At 44.1% G+C, this 19,752-nt stretch overlaps 1 protein-coding gene across 6 annotated transcripts in view; it reads left to right on the forward strand.

Moving 5' to 3' along the window:
- The first annotated feature begins 586 nt into the window (after positions 1 to 586).
- CSNK2A1 (casein kinase 2 alpha 1) overlaps positions 587 to 19,752 on the forward strand; it is a 34,501-nt gene continuing 15,335 nt past the window's right edge. For 2 of the 6 annotated variants that reach the window (XM_065566280.1, XM_065566282.1), the window contains exon 1: positions 2,499 to 2,909. The gene's annotated coding sequence lies outside the window, so the exon portion shown is untranslated. Of the gene's footprint in view, positions 781 to 1,439; positions 1,638 to 2,498; positions 2,910 to 19,752 lie in introns of those variants that run through there. The other 4 variants (XM_005304905.4, XM_065566281.1, XM_005304904.4 and 1 more) reach the window with 4 other exon arrangements.

A 19,752-nucleotide genomic window follows, 5' to 3' on the forward strand; every position in this document is an offset into this window, starting at 1 on the left:
AGAAACGATCCGCGTGACATGATGTTTTTCATGACAACGCAACATTCCATTCAACATCCCATTTCAGCGCTGCACCACCTTGCTTCCGTACAGCACCTCCAACTTACGAAGTGGTTTCAAAGAGACATTGCATGTGACTCTGGAACTTTTGCATGTGCCATGGGAACATTCCGAAGCGGCAATGATCACTTTGTGGTGGGCTTGACATGACCTCATCATGCGTTGTGGTGCTGACATCGTATGTTGATATGACGTCATCGGACGGTTGTGTCGACATCATATTCTGATCTGACGCCATCACTTTCTGACGCAGCGAGTTCCTGTGTCAGAATGACATCATCAACGCTGAATGCTTTGCCGCCATTGCCCTGCCAGCATGCCCAGGCCATATATTGGCACTTCAGTGTCTTGAAGTCGTGACACCAGAGTCTGGCTAAATAGAGGAGCTGAGGCTGAGGCCTCTCTAAGCCCCAGCGCCTGAGGGGCGCCTGTGAAGGAAAGAGAACTACAATTCCCAGGAGGCAGTGCCGTCGTGTCTCATACTGCGCATGCGTGCCTTCCTCGCGTGCGCTCGGCTTCCCCCGATGTCTCGCCAAGCCCCGCCCCGCGGTCCCAGCTTCCGCTGCCGCCGCAGCACGTAGCGAGCTCGGGGAGAGGCCGGGTTTCCGATTCCGGCCAGCCTCGCTCTGGTCCCTGCGGCTGGCTGCCGAGCCTTGTGCCTCCGCCATATTGTCTGTGTGAGGCCGGTGGGGAGGGAGCCCAGCGCGGCGGTCGCTTCAGGTACCGGCGGGCGGGGCGGACCCGAGCCCTCCTCCCGGGGCCCGGCGGGGACGGGGACGGGGAATGGGGGCTACGGCGGAGGGGTCCGTCCCCCCCAGCCCGGAGAGGGGAGGGGGCGCCCCTGGAGAGGAGGGGCCCCTCCCCGCTGTGTGTGGGGCCTGGCAGGGGGGTGCCCTGAGGGGAGGCTCATCCTCCTCGGGGTGGAACTCTGCAGAGGAGGGGCCTACCCCCTGCCCGGCCCCGCTAGGGGAGAGGGGTGGGGGGGAGCCGGGGAGAGGGGCCCAGCCCCTTCCCAGCTCTGCCTGATGGGCGGGGGTGGGCCCCTTCTTCGTTCCGTCTGGGGGGAAGGAGTAGGGAGGGTCCCAGCCCCTCTCGGTTCTCTGCGGGGTGGAAGTGGGTGGGGGTCCATATCCTCCTGGAGAAGAGGAGCCCCTCCCCATCCCAGCTCTGCTGGCAAGGTATATACCCCTGGGAGAGGTAGTATCTTCCCCACTCCCCTTATCAGTTCGGGGGAGGGGGTGACTGTTCCCCTGACTGAGAGGATCTAGCTTGCCCCACCACGATGAGGGGCGGGAAGAGGAAGGGTCCATCTCTGTCTAATGCTGCTATCAGGGGAGTATATCTTCTCCCCATGTGAAATAGGATGTTGTTTCTTTTAGCTTCATTGGGGGGGCGCTCTTGCCCCTGAAGCTGTGGTTGGCCAGTCTCTTCACAGCTCTGTGGATGGCAGGGGCTTATGACCTGAGGAAAGCTCCACCCCAGCTGAAAATTGGTTCAAAATACTTTTATTGGAATAGCAAGTTATATCACTAATGCTCAAGCATGTGATTTTTTTTTTTTTAAAGAGGACCAATTGGGTAAGAATGTTTAGGCCACATACATTTTTCTAGCCAGTCTTTCATTGGAAACAATGGGAGATTTATACAAAGACTGAGGATGGAATATGCTTCTTATATGTTAGCTAAACTTTTAGGCCCTGATCTTGTGTCAAGGTTCAGTAGTGCAGTCCTCTGTGCCCATGTGGAGTCCCATTGACTGCAGTGGAACTCTGCAATGATGCAGGGCTTTGCACTGTTAGAACATGATGCAGGTTTGAGGGGCTCAAGAAAGTTACTGTTGTAATCCGCATCATTTAGTGGGGAGTAAGTGGTGGAGGGCACTGCTAGGACCACACTACTCTTGTTCTCTTTTGTTATGCTCGTTTCACATGTAAAAAGCAACAGAGGGTCCTGTGGCACCTTTGAGACTAACAGAAGTATTGGGAGCATAAGCTTTCGTGGGTAAGAACCTCACTTCTTCAGATACTTGCATCTGAAGAAGTGACGTTCTTACCCACGAAAGCTTATGCTCCCAATACTTCTGTTTAGTCTCAAAGGTGCCACAGGACCCTCTGTTGCTTTTTACAGATTCAGACTAACACGGCTACCCCTCTGATGTTTCACATGTAGTTACCAGATTTGTTCACATAAATATGGTAACTGTGCAAATTTGGTTCACAATACTACCTAAATTATTTTGAAAAAGCAGCCCATAAAGTGTCATAATCAGGCTTAAGAGTCAACACCCCATTGAGATGACTGGGGGACAGTTCACACCTCTCCTAGAGTTGCTGTTTCAGGCTACTTGCAGACACCTAGAGACAACACAGCTTTTCAGGTGTTTATACTCAGGCCTGGCCTAGACTAAAAAATTATATCTACCCAGCTACATTGCTCAATGGTGTGAAAAATTCACATCCCTGAGTGGCATAGTTAATATGACCAAACCCTGATGTACATAGTTCTAGGTGGATGGAAGAACTCTTCTGTCAGCCTAGCTCTCACCTCCCAGGGAGGTGGATTACTTGCACCAACAGGGAAACCCCTCCCTTCACCGTAGGTAGTGTCTACACTGAAGCGCTACAGTGACCCAGCTGCTATAGCGTTTCAAGTGTAGACAAGCCCTCAGTTCATGTTTAGAAGACTGTCTTTGTAGACAAAGGTGCTAAAAATATACTTTGTAAAAAAAAAACCACTTTAAATATGCAGAATCAGATATTCATGGGGCCATGTGATACCTGAGGCAGGCAAGATTTGCCCATGGGTTGGGTGTTTGGCTCCACTGGCTCAGACCATGGACATCTGTAATAGGTAGGTATCAAACATCTGTCCCGTATATATATCCCTCTTCTGTTGAGACACACACATCTGACAGAGAGGCAAACTCCATTTCATAGTTATCTTGGGGGTAGATGGATCTGTGAGGAGGGTGGGTTTACATCCCCCTGTGGTGATGGAGGGCCTACCTGTTCCTTGGACAGTTAGGTGTCAACCTCTTCTCACACCTGTAGCAGAGAGGGAATGTATTGCCTAAGGGGTGAGGGTGGAGTTCTTCCCAGCTCTGAGGTGGGGGTGTAGCCCTTTGAGGGGTGGAGGTCAGGGGGTCCGTTCCCTTGCAGCTCAGAGGTGGGGAGATAAGTAGGATATGTTTCGGGTGGATATAGGTTTTGATATTTTCTACATATTAGTGGAAACTACATCCTCCAAAATCTTGGCATGGGGAGGTGCAAAGCTCTTGGGGTGCTGATAGTATAAACTTCTGTGTTTTTCTAAGTAGGATGTGTCCTCTGAAGAGGAATCACTTTCTTTCAAGTATAATCCCATAATGGAGTGGGTGGTTTGTACTGGGAAGGTATTAATCCTAAAAATGATTTGAGGGAGGTTATAAAGAGAATTCCAAAACAAGGGAGTGAATCTGCAGTGGGGGTGGGAATGTGTCCTGGCAATGGCTGTGGTAAAAAGAGGGGGGGAATTTGACATCAGTGGAGAACCAGGTGATCTAGTACGGCCAGGATTAGATGTAGTAAACTGAAGGAAACTAGGTCCTGGATGGAGAAAGGGTGGTGAAATTGCTGATGTGGAGGGGAAGTATTTCATGGAGAAAACAGGGAAATACATTTTGGTTGGGGTGAAACATAAGGTAGAGGTTATATAATAAAAATGGGAGGAGTAGATCCTGGGGGAACATCCATGTGTGGAAAAGGGATTAGACCATCGGCAGTAGGTTGTGTGGTCAAAGTGGAGGAATTAGATATTAGGAAGGAGCTGGGGCAATGGAGATGAGGGCTGTAGTAGTGATGGGGAAGGGTTGCCACTTCATAGTCAGGAGGTGTGTGAGTTGAGAATGAAGATGAGCTGCTGGGGTGCAGGGAAAAATTGTAGTAAAGGTACGTTCTCAGGGTAGAAGAAGAAATTACTTTGAGTGTTAAGGATGTGATGGGGGGGATTCGCTGAGAGAAGGAGTGTGTTAACCAAATGAGGATGTGAAAGGAGTAAGAGTAGGTGACAGAGTGGAGGTGTGATTAGTTTTCATGCCTCATGTTATCTCTAGGGAGGCATGGGAATCTATTTCTGGGCTATCAAATGTGTCATTCTTTTTATCCAGTGATAGTGAATTGCTTATATTAATGTGTGTCCCTTATGGGGCTCTTGGGGTGGGGTTGAGCTCTTTCTAGTGAGAAGTAACTCCTAGATTTTTAAGTCCAGAAAGGACCATTATGATCATCTAGTTTTGATTACAAGGAAACTGCCTCCTATGAACTCCCCTGGTGCCAAATGCACCACACATAGTAACCAAAACCTTAGTCGTCTTCCTTGATGACCTCTACAGTGTAGTTGTGAGTGGTTGGTACAAAATTCTTTAGCTTATATTGACAACTAATAGTGGGGATACTGTAGAACAAATTGAGTTTAATATAAAAAACAAGAGCCACTACTGATTATTTTAACTTTCATTCAACAAAAACCTTATTTGCCAAAATTTCCTTTCTTTTTTTTTAATCTACCACAAGAGTGCCACAGATTTTAGAGTGGTAGTAGCCATTTTGGTCCCAGGATGTGAGAGAAACAAGGTGGGTGAGGGAATATCTTCTATTGGACCAACTTCTGTGGCTGAAAGAAACAAGCTTTCGATCTTACACAGAGCTCTTCTTTAGTCCTGAAAAAGATCACTGTATAAGCTCAAAAGTCTGTCTTTCAACAACAGAAGTTGATCCAATAAAACATACTACCTCACCCACCGTGTTTCTCTCAGATTTTAGGTTCAGTTGGCTGTACAATATGGGAACCTTGACAAAAGGGAGTTCAACTTCCACTTCAGTGAAATGCCTAGGTGTTCAGAACAAGTTGACTTATGAGGTTGGTCGTTGCTAACAGCAGTGTGATCTCCACTATAGTCTACATTTTTAGGGCATTTGGGTATGTCGCTCTTGACAGAGGCACATACGTTTTGTACTGTTTTCAGAATAAATGAACCTGAGGCAGTTGGATTCACTTACAGTTAGTAGGTATGGTGAATGTTGCCAAGATGGAGGGCAGATTCTCCTTAGAACAGCAATTGACAGTTGTGTGATTTTTATTTTTAATATTTTGTATGCTAAGGATGGACTTCAGCATTCATATCCCTACCAAGTTGTAATGACTGTTGAATACTGCTAGTCTTGTGGATTTAGTTGTCTTCAAAAGTGCTGGTATGAAATGCAGAATTATCATGTGACGCATTCCTTAGTGGATACATTTCAATTGCCCGCTCTGTCTGAGAACTGCCCTGTCTAACAATAATTTTTATACAGGGCAACCTTTCCTTATACTGTATTAGTAACACAATAGCTGGCATTTAACAAACTCTGATTTATGCGGACCATGACTGTTTTTCTCCCCTTGTAGTATTTATATATAAACTACTCTGAAGTTCAAGTATCAGGTTTGTATGGGTGCAAGCTTTTTAGGGGAAAATATTTTTATGTATTGCATCTCCTGCTTTAGGATCTGGGAGTGGCACAGACTTTTCCTGCCTTAGTTTCTTTCCTGATGCTGCCTGAATGTTATTGAAAATGACTTGCAGTCACTTGGCTTGCAGTCCAGTTCTGTCAATTTCTGATGGTTACCACAAATTTTCTGTTGAACAAAGTTTACAAATGTTACCTGCTTGACAGGAACAGACAGCCATGAGGATTTCCTGAGGAGAAACATCCAAATAGTGAGATCTTTTTCCTTGTGGTAGTGGTGGTGGTATTTTCCGACTCTGCCAATACATGGGCTAGTTAAAAACTTTAAAAGCAAACAAAAAAAATAGTTAAAATAACCGTGGCTTTGCTGTGTGAACTCCAGAGAAAGCACTCTCCTTAAATAATCCATGAGGGAAATCAGGTAGGAGATTGCATATCAGTGCTCTCTTAGTCTGTTTACTAATTAATGACAAGAAAAACCCAGTTTCTAGGTAGGGTATAATTTTCCAGAACTCAACTGGATGGGAGCCCACTGTTAATCCAGTCTGAGATCAGTTTTAAAGTGAATATAGAACACAAGAACAGCCATACTGGGTTAGACCAAAAGTCCATCTAGCCCAGTATCCTGTCTTCCAACAGTGGCCAATGCCAGGTGCCCCAGAGAGAATGAACAGAACAGGTAATCATCAAGTGATCCATTCCCTGTTGTCCATTCAGAGCCTCTGGCAAATAGAGGTTAGGGACACCATCCCTGCCCATCCTGTTTAATAGCCATTAATGGACCTGTCCTCAATGAATTTATCTAGTTCTTTTTTGAACCCTGTTATAGTCTTGGCCTTCACCACATCCTCTGGCAAGGAGTTCCACAGGCTGACTGTGCATTATGTGAAGAAATACTTCCTTTTGTTTGTTTTAAATCTGCTGCCTATTAATTTCATTTGGTGACCCCTAGTTCTTGTGTTATGAGAAGGAGTAAATAACACTTGCTTATTTACTTTCTCCACACCAGTCGTGATTTTATAGACCTCTCTCATATCCTCTCCCCGTCCTCCCCCCCCCCCCCCCACTCCCTCTGTTGTCTCTTCTCCAAGCTGAAAAGTCCCAGTCTTATTAATCTTTCCACATGCGGAAGCCGTTCCATACCCCTAATAATTTTTGTTGCCCTTTTCTGAACCTTTTCCAATTCCAATAGGTTTGTTGAGATGGGGCAACCACATCTGCATGCATATAGTGGTGCTGAAATCTCCCTTTCTGACTTGAAGGAGCAGTTATTTACTGTTGCCAAGTGGAGAAGTCCAGCAGCTACAAGCTTGATAAAGGGTTATAGTTTGGATATGGCTGGCCAAAGCCCCAGCAGAACAAGGTTTATATTTGGCAGACTGATGAGAGAGAGATTGGCTTTGCATTGGAATTCTTACAAATGCTTTTGCTTTGGGTGGTGTCTATTACAAATTTGCAGAGGTATATGCTTTTTTTATGCATTCCATGACTTTCAGCCTTTGGTGCATGACTTGCACCCTTCAGTTATCCTGTAATCTATGAGATTCTAGTGGCACAGCACCAATTGGCACAATGTGGCATGTGTGGGGGAAAAGGACACTAATGTGTACCACTGTCTTATACTAGATGTATTCGTTTGGCAACACTTGTTTACTCTGATACGTTAATAAAGCTTTTAAAATTGGATTGAGTTTTTCTGCCAGTCTCTTAGGTAACGTAGCACTAACACCTGCCATACTGTGAGGGTAACATGGAACGAGAGGCTGAAAGCGCCTTCAGCCCAATTCTGAAGTGGGGATGAAAGAGCCTGTGCTTTCATGAGAATACTTGAGGTTGGACTTTTAGTTGTGATATAGATGCCGCAATAGAACTTGGGAACCTGAGAGAATTCAGTAGACTTAATCTAGAACAGGTCCTCGAGTTTTTGGGTCTATGAAACAAAGCCAGACAGTTTTCCTTCCTCTAGTGCAGTGATACTCAGATGGAGGTTCAGGAGCCACGAGCAACTCTTTAATGGGTCTCCTGCAGCTCTTTGCAGCACTTGATATTAACACACTGTGCGGTTTCATTATTCACCAGTCAAGATGCTTTTATGATGTTAACCAGTTGTAGAACACTTGGTCATTTTGCTGTGAGAATTCTATAAATAAAATGGTAAATGAAACAATGAATTCACACTACTGTGATGCTTCTGGGTAATGTTGATTGCTAATTTGGTTCCTGAACCGCTGAGGTTTGAGTATCACTGCTCAAATGTAACTCACTTCTGTGATCACACTACAATGCACAGAACTAGCCTTAATATTTAAGGGAGGATCAGTGAGACATTTTGGGGGGGGGGGGGGCGTGGGGGAGAGCCTCCCAAAGTCAACAGACTACCTAAAGTATGTGTTGGTCATGGCGTGGGAGAGAGTGGAAGGAAACCTCCTAGCTACTAGCAGCCTTCTGTTGCAGGACTAGTTCCCAGTTGTTTGGGCCAGGTTGCATATGTCACTGCCAGTAGTTACACAAGTTTTGCATGCGATAGTTGCCCAGATAAATTGGGGACCATTGGAGGGATCTGTGTGTATTCCTTTGAAATTTAGCCCTTATAAAGTTGTCTGCAAACATCAGCAGATTAATTGCCTCAGTGAGCACCCCTGTCAGATATGTGTGGTACTCTCTCCATTTTACAGATGGCAGAACAAACTTTTCTGCCATTTCCAGTTATAAAGGCTTGATCAAATTTTCTTTTGAGTTTAAGTTGCAAACTCTTCCTTTGTTGCCTGAGTTGACAGAGAGGGGTCTCAGGCTTTATAAAATCTGACTCCTCATTTCTCCACAGCTGAGCATCACCACCCATTTAAAAGGAAACTGGAAGGATAGCTTTGGCTCAAAGTGTAGTTCAGGAGGCAACAATGGTGGGAGAACAAGACTGGGGTAGCCAAACTTACTAACCCTCCGAGTCGCATATGACACTCTTCAGAAGTTCGAGAGCCGGGGCGCATATGACACTCTTCAGAAGCCCCGATCCCGAGCAGGCACGCGCCGCGGGGCTGAAGCCCTGTGACCTCCCTCCCAGCTGGGCAGAAGCCCCTACCCCACCGCCCCTCTACAAGGCACAGTCCAGAGCTCCCCCCACAAGTCTGGTAGCTGGAGAATGGGAGGGAGGCGTGGGAGGCTCCACGAGCCAAACTTTCACTGTAAAAGAGCCGCATGCAGCTCGTGAGCCACGGTTTGGCCACCCCTGGATAAACCTAAACATTTTGTCTATTGGTGTTGGGTTTTTTAATCTCTGAATTTCAATAGAATGTTTTTTTTGGATTTTAAAATTTGATTTTATTTTCAAGTTCACGTTGTCCCTTTAACGGGCAAATGGATTCCTGGAAAAAAAATGCAAAACACCAGTCCTGGTAAATCCAAATCAATTTCCATTTCTAGTTGGGTTATGAAAAATTCAGATTGCTGGAGTTCCTGTATCCCTGTAGATGTGCAAACCAAGTCCCTGTTGCCAAATTGAATTTGTTTTTAATGTAAACCACAGCAGTCACTAGTTCTTCTGTCTTAGGGTTAAGAATGGGATTTTTGAGTACTGAGTGAAGGAAAGACTACCTTCTTTTTGACCTGATAGGCTTCACTGTAGTCATCTACAGTGTGTCTAGATATTTTATTTAGAGTAACATGCACTTTGTGCTAAGCCCTTTCCAGACACAAGGACAGTCCCTACTCCAGGGAGCCCACAGTTGAGATTAGCCAGACAAAGAGGCAGAGGTTAGAGGAAAGGGAATAATAACAGACAGTTTGTATGTAAGTCAACTGCTTGTAGAATGTTTCCAGTAACTACACTGGACATCTTTAAACATTGGTTATTTCAGAGGTGGACCTACGCCTTAATTCTGAAAGGTGGTATTTTCCCCCCAGTGGTGCAGTAGAGAAATAGATGCAGGTTTGGAAAGGATTCTTTTTCATTCTTGCTCCTTAGGCCACTTGGTGGGGGGGTTATTCATCATAATTTTGCACCTCTCCAGTACCTGGTAAAAAGTGGTATTTCAGAATGAGCAGGCTGTTTTCTTTCCTAGCTACATGAACACTGCTACAATTACAGCTGTTAACGAGCTTATGTGGGGAAAGTAGGAGTGAGTGGAAAGCCTTTGGACCCATCTGAGTAGTCAGACTTTGCTCTAGTTCTTTCCTTAGAGAAACATGTTTGATATATGCGCTTTCTAGGGCTGATTGAAGTGAGGGGAAGATTTCCCTGGATCTCTTGGGGCAACAGGCAGCCACAAGAAATAATTTTTAAAAAATTGGATAATCTTGTCAGTGCTCATCTTGTTCCTCTGGAGACATTTTCTGCCAACTTAGTCTGACTCTTATAACTGGGTCATCTTCTGTAATGGTCACATTACATACTATTGAAAAGAGTTCAGCGGTGCTCTGTCTAGATAAATTTTTAACTTTCTGGTAGTATTCTGCTGCTGGTGGAAGTAGTGAAGCAGTGCTTCTACTACCCACTCTATGGATTGTTACTATTTAGTGATGTTTGTATCCAGGGATGTCTTATTTATACACTTACTCAGAAAGGTCAGGAGTTAGATAGCTGTTGCAACATTCCTCAGGCCACCAGTCTTCTGGGAGTTCTTGACTTCCAGTTCAATTAGTGTCAATGTAAGCACTCAGACTCAGTGTGACACTTGTTTTAGGTGTAGGGCCCTGAAGAATCCCATGGTCAGAATTTTCTGCAAGGAGAGCTTGGTGCCAGAAGAACTTCCACTGAAAGGGAAAATGCATTCCCATAACTTAGTTACTCTCTCAATAAAATATACAAAGTGCCTTTTCAAAACAGTTTTCAGAAATACCTGTCTCCAGAACTGTGAAGGGTGCAGGTATCTCATAGGAAGCTACGTTTTGCTGACATTTTGTAGAGAATTCTTCTACTGAGAAGTAAATTGACACACAAGAATTGACACACATCTTATTTATTAATATTACTTTTTTCTGCTGTAAATGTACACCACCCTTTAGAAAACACAAGTTCTCTGATATGAGGGGCTTACTATTGAAATTAATGAGAGCAGATTTTAAAAGCTGTCAATTTTTTTTTTAAATGGCTAATTTAACTGTGGCTTAAACTAATCAAAATATTTTTTTAAATAGAATTTTAAGCATCTCAGTCTCCGCTTTCTCATCATTCTAGTGGTGAGCTGCATTTCTTGTGTCCTAACCTACAGAGTCAAGCTCTCAAGATGACATACTGTTTGCATCTTGTTACTGACTTGAATTTTAGAGAACTGATTTAATCCTTTTAATAGATATAGCAAAGAGGATTGTAATGTGCATGGTACCTAGCACAATTGCTTCTGATCTCTGATTGGTGCCTTTAGCCGCTACTCTAATACAATTAATAATCAATTATACACTTCATATTTCATTTAACTGCGGTCTCATGCTTTTACTCTGCATAGGATAAATTAAGTTTTGTGGGGTACTTCCAATAAGGATGTTATATGAAATAGTGATAAGCCCATTCCCAGTTTGGTTAGGAAAATTTCAAATGGTCTCTAAGAGTTTGTTTGCATGGGGAAATTGACCAGCATAGTTACAGCACAGAGGCTCTCAAACTTCATTGCACCGCGACCTCCTTCTGACAACAAGAATTACTACACGACCCCAAGAGGGGGGACCAAAACCTAAGCCTGCCCAAGCCCTGCTGTAGGCGGGGGGCCAAAGCTGAAGCCCAAGGGCTTCAGCCCCAGGCTGGAAGCCTGTAACCTGAGCCCCACCACCCAGGGCTAAAGCCCTTTGGCTCAGCCTTCGGCCCCGGGCGCCAGCAAGTCTAACACTAGCCTTGGCGACCCCATTAAAATGGGGTCACGACCCACAGTTTGAGACTGCTGCTCTAGCAGTTTCCAGAGTAGTGTTCACACCTGGGAATTGCATCTGTTGCAGAATCTTTCTGAATTATCCTGCTATAGCAATGCTGGTCAATTTCCCCATGTAGACAAATCCTTAGTGTTGAACAATCTTTAGTCTTTCTAAAGTCAGACTCTTCCTCCTTCACCCCTCTGTCTGATCTCCAATATAGCATTGCCTAGAAACCCCAAACCGTGATTCTCACTTAAACCATGTTTGTGGTAGAGGTGGGCCTTCTCCAAGTCTTTAGAAATCATTGGTTACATTCACCACTTATGAGGAGGCGCTGAGATTTCTTCAGAGCTGTACTGCATCACTACGGGCCTCAAGTACTATGATGCTTTGCTTCAGTGACACTTGGTTTCCTTGCTTTGCAGTGCTTAGTGCCCCAGGATGTTTTTTGTCTCTGTGGGCAGGATGACAATTTTGTATTTTGTTTTAGTATCTGGTGAGGATAGTAATGTGAACTGTAGGTTAGAGTAATCCAGCTGCTGGCACTTGTCTCCATGTGTCTGTCTTTTCAGTATTGCATGTGCTTCTGCTGAAGATTAGGGAGTTCAAATACCTGTTGCAACCAGGAGCAGTTACCATTGTTGCTTTTAGGCCCTGTTCATGCTACAGCGTGTATTGAATCAGTTAACTGGCATGGTTGGCTCTGGCACATGCTTGCCTTCCTGTAACCAGTTCAGCACGCACTGTATTTTGCAATGTGGACATGACCCAGTCTTCCCCCCACTACCCACCCAACACATTTATGTGACTAGTTTGGTGGTTCCTTCTTTCTCCTAGCTCTATGTGCAATAAGACATCCTGGACATGGAACAATGCCACACTGCATTTCCTCAGTGTACTCTAGTCTCTGAGATTCACTATAGGATAGCTAAATTCTCCCTAAATGAACAGGTATTGTCAGGCAGTTTGGTATGTGCAGATGCACAAACAAGATAGTGAAGGCTAGGAAGTTGCTGCATGGAAACAAACTTCTCTTTATTGCTTGTAACCACTTTGACAGTGCCTTTTAATCTGTTACAAAATCACAGGTCAGAAATAGTGTGGACGGGGCCCTCTGTTCTGTCTTGGGCTTTTCCCCATCATTTTTGTTGTTTGACATACTGAACATTTTGTTCATTTTGTTGGCTTCATTGCTGTTTGGTTTGAAGGGAAGTGTGTCCACCCAGATTTGAGAGCTTAAATGATGGAAGCAGGAAGTGGAGATGATAGTGTTCATGCAGAAATAAACAAGTCACATGCTACATATAGGCTCTGTCCACACTACAAGTGTAACTGTGGTTTTGTAACCAGTTCATTACACTCATTTCACCTAGGTACATCTCAGCTGTTTGAGTTGTCCATAGTGCAGCTTTTCTTCCTCACAGCTATGGATTGACCTGTATTTTGCATGTTCCTGCCTAACCATGTTGGTATCAGCACATTTTGGCCAGGAACTTAAATCATCTTATTTTGCCCTCTTGAGATTGGGGATGAAATATGCATTAACCCTCCCCACCCCACCCACAACACATTTCTTATCGAAAGGGATGAGAGAATTGACAGTGCTGGTCACTTTTGGTTTTAAAGGAAATGGAAGATATGCAAGTCATGTTACATTTACTTTAAAATCAAAAATGACCACCACTGTCAAATTCTCTCATTCTTCCTCATATAGAACTGTGGAGGTAAATACATATTTATCCTTCCAGTCCCAGAAGTTTGTGTGGAATTGTTGGGGAATCTCCAGTGGGGGGTGGTTTTCTGAGGTGCCTTTTCGGAGGGGTTCTTCATACTGTACATCCTGTGTCCGGCTATTACTGCATGACTTAGGAAGCCATCTACTGTGAAATTTGTCCTGTTGACTAGTATGACTCACTTTTTTCAACAAAATGATGAAATCGTTCTTCTAGAAGAAGCTAGACCAGATGGAGCACTCTAGAATTCTTATTGATATTTAAATCCTTGTAAGAGTTCAAACTAAAACAGCCAAGTCAGTTTAGATTAGCTTAGAATCAAGCTAGTTCTACAAAGAGTATTACTAGCAAACTCTCCTTTGCTATTATGCCTACAAAACTTGACAATGACTAGATTACTGGTACGTTGAGACCACTGCATATCATGCTGACTGATATTTTCTCGTTGTTTCCTTGTCTCTTCCCCCGCCCCCCATCCTGCAAATCTGTCTGTCTCCATCCGTCTTGTCTTATACTTGGATCGTAAATTCTTTGGGGGAGACTCTTTTTGTTCTGTTTGTACAATGCCGAGCACAATGGGGTCCAGGTCGGTGACTGGGCTCCTAGGCACTACGATAATATAAATAATCTCGAATTAGAAAATTAACCAGCTGAAACATTGCTAATTAGTCTTGCATGATCTCTGTGCATCCAACCAGCTAGGTTTCTAACTTTAGCTCTTTAGTTGCATAAATGGAAAGTCTCTGTCACTCTGCTGGGAGGGAGCAGGGTAAGGAAATGAATAAAAATGAAAGTTTTGACTTGAAATGTATGATCTTAATAGATTGCAGTATACTAAGTGCATTTTAGTAAACTTGTGGATTCTTGCGGTGTATAATTACACTTCAGGGGCTTTTCCATCTATCTGCACTCCTAATTTCTAGTTGTGCAGGTCATGCAGAGCCACGCTCATGGCCTTAGATAATTGCTGCGTGGTTTTCTACAGTAATATTAGTTTGTTGCAAAGGCATAATACTCTCTTCTGCTATTTTCAGTTGGTGCTCCAGGCCCACTCAGCTGAGCTACTCTGAAATGCACCAGTAAATGAGTCTTTTATTCTGCATTTTATTGGAGGCTTCAATCATATCTCTGATTCAGACAGTGCGATGAGGATGCACACCTTTGTAACCTTGAGGCTGCATTATTACAATGACGTCTACTTGGAGCTACACTTAAAAAGCACCTGCATGTGTCAGTTACTGCAAAATGCTGCAGCCCATGAAATGAATATGGTCCTACCAAATTCATGGTCCATTTTGGTCAATTTCACAATCATAGGGTTTTAAAAATAATAAATTTCATGATTTCAGCTATTTCAATATGGAATTTCATGGTGGTGTAATTATAGGGGTCTTGACCCAAAAAGGAGTTGAGGGGGGTCGCAAGATTATTGTAGGGGCGGGTTGCAGTATTGCTACCCTTACTTCTGCACTGCTGCTGGTGATAGCGCTGCCTTCAGAGCTGGGCAGCTAGAGAGCGGCAGCTGCTGGCCGGGATCCCAGCTCTGAAGGCAGAGCTGCCGCCAGTAGCAATGCAGAAGTAAGGATGGCATGTTATAGTATTGCCACCCTTACCTCTGCATTGGCAATACCGCAACCCCCCTAAAATAACCTTGCAACTCCCTTTTGGGGGTCAGGACCCCCAATTTGGGAAATGCTGGTCTCCCCTATTAAATATGTATAGTATAGGGTAAAAGCACACAAACAACCAGATTTCACGAGGCGGGAGACCAGATTTCACAGTCCATGGTGTGTTTTTCATGGCTGTGAATTTGGTAGGGCCCTAGGTATGAGCCACTACGAGCACCTAATCAGTGCAGAGAACAGATTCTACTTGCTTGTTTCTGGGTATAGCTCAAGATGCTGGTTACATTGTACAAAGTCCAAAAGAGTCTCAGATTCTAGTCACCTGAGAAATTACCTCTCCCTTTGTCCTTGCATAGGGATTATGGGCCAGTAAATTGCTTCCTGCAGTTGGCTTGGCATCTATTAAGGGCAGGGGATGGAATGCTCTCAGTGGAGAGTCTGTACCTCTGGGACTTGTCCCTCTGGTTGTGTGGCACAACCTAAATTTAGCATGCTTCAGGGTGCTGTGCAAGGCTTGTTGATAAAGCCATAGAAATGTAGAGCTGGAAGGGATCTCAAGAGGTTATGTAGTCCAGCTTCCTGTGCTGAGGCAGGGCCAAGTATACCTAGACCATCCCTGACAGGAGTTTGTCTAACCTGTTCTTACAAACCTTCAGTGATAATAGAGCTTCCACAACCTTCCTTTGTAACCTGTTCTAGTGCATAACTATCCTTATAGTTTGAAAGTTTTTCCTAATAGCTAACCTAAATCTCCCTAATTGCAGATTGAGCTGATTACTACTTGTCCTACCTTCAGTGGACATGGAGTACAGTTGATCACCGTCCTATTTATAACAGCCCTTAACAGATTTGAAGACTTTCATCAGAGCACCCCTCAGCCTTCTTTTCTCAAGACTAAACATGCCCAGTGTTTCACCCTTTCTTCGCAGGTCAGGTTTTCTAAACCTTGTGTCATTTTTGTTGCTCTTCTCTGGACTCTTTCCAATTTGTCAACTTTTTTCCTAAAGCGTGGCACCCAGAACTGGACCGTTCTCCAGCTGGGGCCTTTCCAGGGCTGAGTAGAGTGGGGCAGTTACCTCCGGTATCTAACATACAACATTCCTGTTCGTACGCTCCAGAATATTAGCCTTTTTCACGGCTGCATCCTACTATTGACTCATATTCAATTTGTGATCCACTACAATCCCCCAATCCTCTTCAGCAGCACTACCACCTAGCCAGTTATTCCACACTTCATAGTTACGCATTTGATTCTTCCTTCCTAAGTGTAGTACTTTGCACTTCTCTATTGAATTTCACCTTGTTGATTTCAGACAAATTCTCCAATTTGTCACCGTTGTCTTGAATTCTTATCTTGTCCTACAAAATGATAGCAGCTCCTCCCCTCTTGGTGTCATCCACATGTTTTATAAACATATGTCTATTCCATTATCGGAGTTATTCATAAAAATATTGACTAGTACTGACCCTTGTGGGCCTCTGTTAGATACACCCTCTCAGTTTGACAGCAAACCATTGATAACTACTTTTTGAATATGGTCTTTCAACCAGTTTTGCACCAACTTATAGTAACTTCATGAAGAGTACATTTCCTAGGTTATTTGAGACTGTCATGAGGGACTGTGTCAAAAGCCTTACTAAAATCAAGATATCACATCTACTGCTTCTTCCCATCCACTAGGCCAGCGGTCCCAATCTGTGGGGCTTGTCCCCCTAGGGGGGTGCTGAGGAACATTCAGGGGGGCATGGCTGGGACCCGGGCCAGCCCCCACGGTGGATAGGGAGGGAGCACCACCCAGCTCAGCTCCTGTCCCTGCGCCCAGGGCTCCACTTCCAGCTCACCAGCCCCACGCCCGCCTCCAGCTGTGGCCCCACGCTTGGCCCCTTACCCCAAGGAGGGGGGCACAGACAGGGGTGGGCGGGACACTGCACTAGGCCAGTAACCCTATCAAAGAAGGAAATAAGGTTGGTTTGGCATGTTTTGTTCTTGACAAATCCATGTTGGCTATTCCTTCCCACCCTGTGATCCTCTGTTTACAAATTGATTGTTTAATAATTTGTTCCAGTATCTTTTCAGGTATCAAAGTTAGGCTGGAAGACTTGTAATTTCCCAGGTATTCTTTGTTCCCTTTTTTATAGGTCACTAATTGACCAGTGGAGCTATTACTTCAGTAGACACTTAGACTCCAAAATATGAATAGAGACCTGTGGTTTTTGTAAGGGGCAAGGTGTAAGGTGCAACACGTACATGGTTGAATTATTTAGATTTTGCCCACTCTGATCTAGGCGTCTTCCACACAAAGGAAGACACAATCTCTACCCCAACTGTACAATCTAAATAGTACACTTCTAAGGGTTTGGGGGGGGGGGGGGGGGGGTTGTGGACCATTCTGAAATACAGCTGTCTTCTTCTTTTCCAAAACTGTTTTCTAAAGCTAGCAATGATTTTTATTTGGGGCCATTTAAACCGGTGGTTCTCAAACTTTTGTATTGGTGACCACTTTCACACAGCAAGCCTCTGAGTGCAAGGGTTTCGGGGTGGAGGCCGACAGCTCGCGCCCCCATGTAATAACCTCCTGCCCCCCCCCCAATTTAAACAAGTGTGTTGCCTCACCCCTTGAGTTGAAGGGGTGAGGATATGCAAGGATACAGGAAATATCTCCCTCTTTAGGGGGGAAGAAATGTAAGATTGCAACCCCAGGATTCACTTAATATGACTCTGAAGGGTGAATGTCCTGTAATGCACACCTGTGGTGCAATATAAATACTAGTCACTTCTATAGAGCCTTCCATCTGAGGAGCTGTAGGTGCTTTATGGTCTCTAAGTGAGCTCGTAACCTTCCTCCTACCAAGGAGATATTGTATGGGATTTTTTTAATGGATTATAGGTACACTTTGCTCTGTTTGTATTACCAAAGGCAAGGTCAAAGCATGCCTTGCATTTGGAGCAAAAGGTGGTGAGGTTTGTGGTGGGTTAGGTGGTACTGAAGTTCATTCCACCATATTGGACCAGCTCCTGAGAGAGCTGTCTTCTGCACAAACGAGCTTTACCCTTACAATGGACAATTCCATTTTGCCTGAGGATCAGAGTAGTCAACCGCGATCCCCAGCCCAGTTTTAGGTGATATTTTAAGTGCTCTGGGCCGAGACCATTGCATGAGCATTTAACAATAATAGGTGGCCCTTGTGGAGGAGTAGACTAGTTATGTTGTGTGTTCAGGTCTAGATTTCAGACCAGATGGAAGTCTGTTACCCATAACATTTAAATATTAAATTTTTTCCTTGGAATTGAAGTTAGTCTGGTCTGACTCATTCTGACTGGTTATTACAGTGGCATTAATTTACATTAAAGCCAGGGCAAAGCTTAACTGAACACTCAGTGAGAGTCACACTAAAAACGAGAACATGAGAAACGGTTTGCAATACTCCTAACAAGCAAGATGCAGAGCAATGTCGTCAGAAAATCATTTGAATGTGAGACCACAGCTTTGAGAGCCACATCTTCTTGTAGGCCAATCAGAATTGAAGTCTTAACTTTTTATGGTCAAGTGATCAAAATTATTTTCCTCTGCCTGTAGAATTTCCCCTAGTTAATGCAGCAGGCCCTGGTGATGAGTCACAAGCTATTGAGAATAGTTTCAAACCAATGCTTAAAACTCTGGATAGCTCACAATGATCAGTCTTACTAAGGCCAGGTCTACACAGTTCTTGCACTGGAATAACTGTCAGCCAGGTGCAGTTTTTTAATGATGCAACACTTAGTCTGGACATGGTCATATCAATATAAAAGTGTCTTATACAGGTATAGCTTATTCCTTTTCCCATATGGGAATAGCTCCACAGGTATAAACACCTTTATAGTGATATAACGACATGCACCCTGGGGATGTCCTGCCTTAACTATACCAGTAAAGTTAAAGCAGTGCAACTTTGTGTGTAGGCAAGCCCTAAGGTACATGCCGAGCCCTTAAAAGCATGAGGACCAAGAGACTGGCTGTTGTTACTATCTTGTTTGATCTTAAGTTAATGTGTCAAAGCTGACTTGTGTGTGTAGAGGATGTCAGCGTTGGGATGTCTGTGCAGAAGAACATGAACATAGACCCTTCTCCGCTATTTCTCAGAACAAGAGGAAGTTGGGAAAGTTTTACACCACAAAATAGAAAAAATATTCAAAGGAGTGTTGGGTTGACTTCAGTAACTTTGTTGCTGTTAGGTTGCATTTGAGGTCCTAGACGTGTTTTGAATCTACTAAACTTAGACTTTTATTTCTTGAGAGAGTAAGCAAGCTATATTAAAAAGTCTGGTTATTTCTGTTTGACACAAGCCTTTTCAACGAGATTTGTGGTCAGTACAAACTTCCCTGCTTAGATATGGAAGGATCCTTGCTCTGAAGCAAATTTCAAGGTTTTTTTACGCAAGTTATGGGAGGTCTTATGGAGGTGGCTAACCTTTATCTAAATACATAATGGGAGAGAAGTTGTTTATCTAGTTACTAGCTAATTCCTTAAGTGGCATGGAGAAGCCACAGCAGTGACTCAAGGCCAGTAATTCTTTCTATTCTACAAAATGGATATATGTGGTCATAAAAGCACATCTCCTGCATGTTAGTCTAGATAAAATGCTTGGATTTATGTCTGTCCTCAGTGGAGGAGATGGAGTAAATTACAGATGACAAGCACTGGGAAGCAGTAGAGAAGGATTTGTTTTACTGCAGGATTGTTGGCTGGGACACTAAGCATCAATATTTTTGTTCATTAACATAGCATCCACAATGTTCTAGATGCTTTAGAGGTAAAAAAAAACCCACAGTCTCTGCCCTGAGGAGTTTTCACTCTAGATGGTATAAAACTGTGTTGAATGATCAGTGAAATGTGCACAAGTCTTGACGTTCAGTGACTTTTTTCTTTGCTTTTTGCAGATTTAGGATTTGTTGGATGTGGAAAAATCAGTAGCAAACTATTTTAAATTAGGGTAGGGATCGCTTTGGGCAAGGGTTGTCTGCTCTTGG

The sequence above is a fragment of the Chrysemys picta genome, chromosome 13 (genome assembly GCF_011386835.1).
Source record: "Chrysemys picta bellii isolate R12L10 chromosome 13, ASM1138683v2, whole genome shotgun sequence".
Taxonomy (NCBI): Eukaryota; Metazoa; Chordata; order Testudines; family Emydidae; genus Chrysemys; species Chrysemys picta.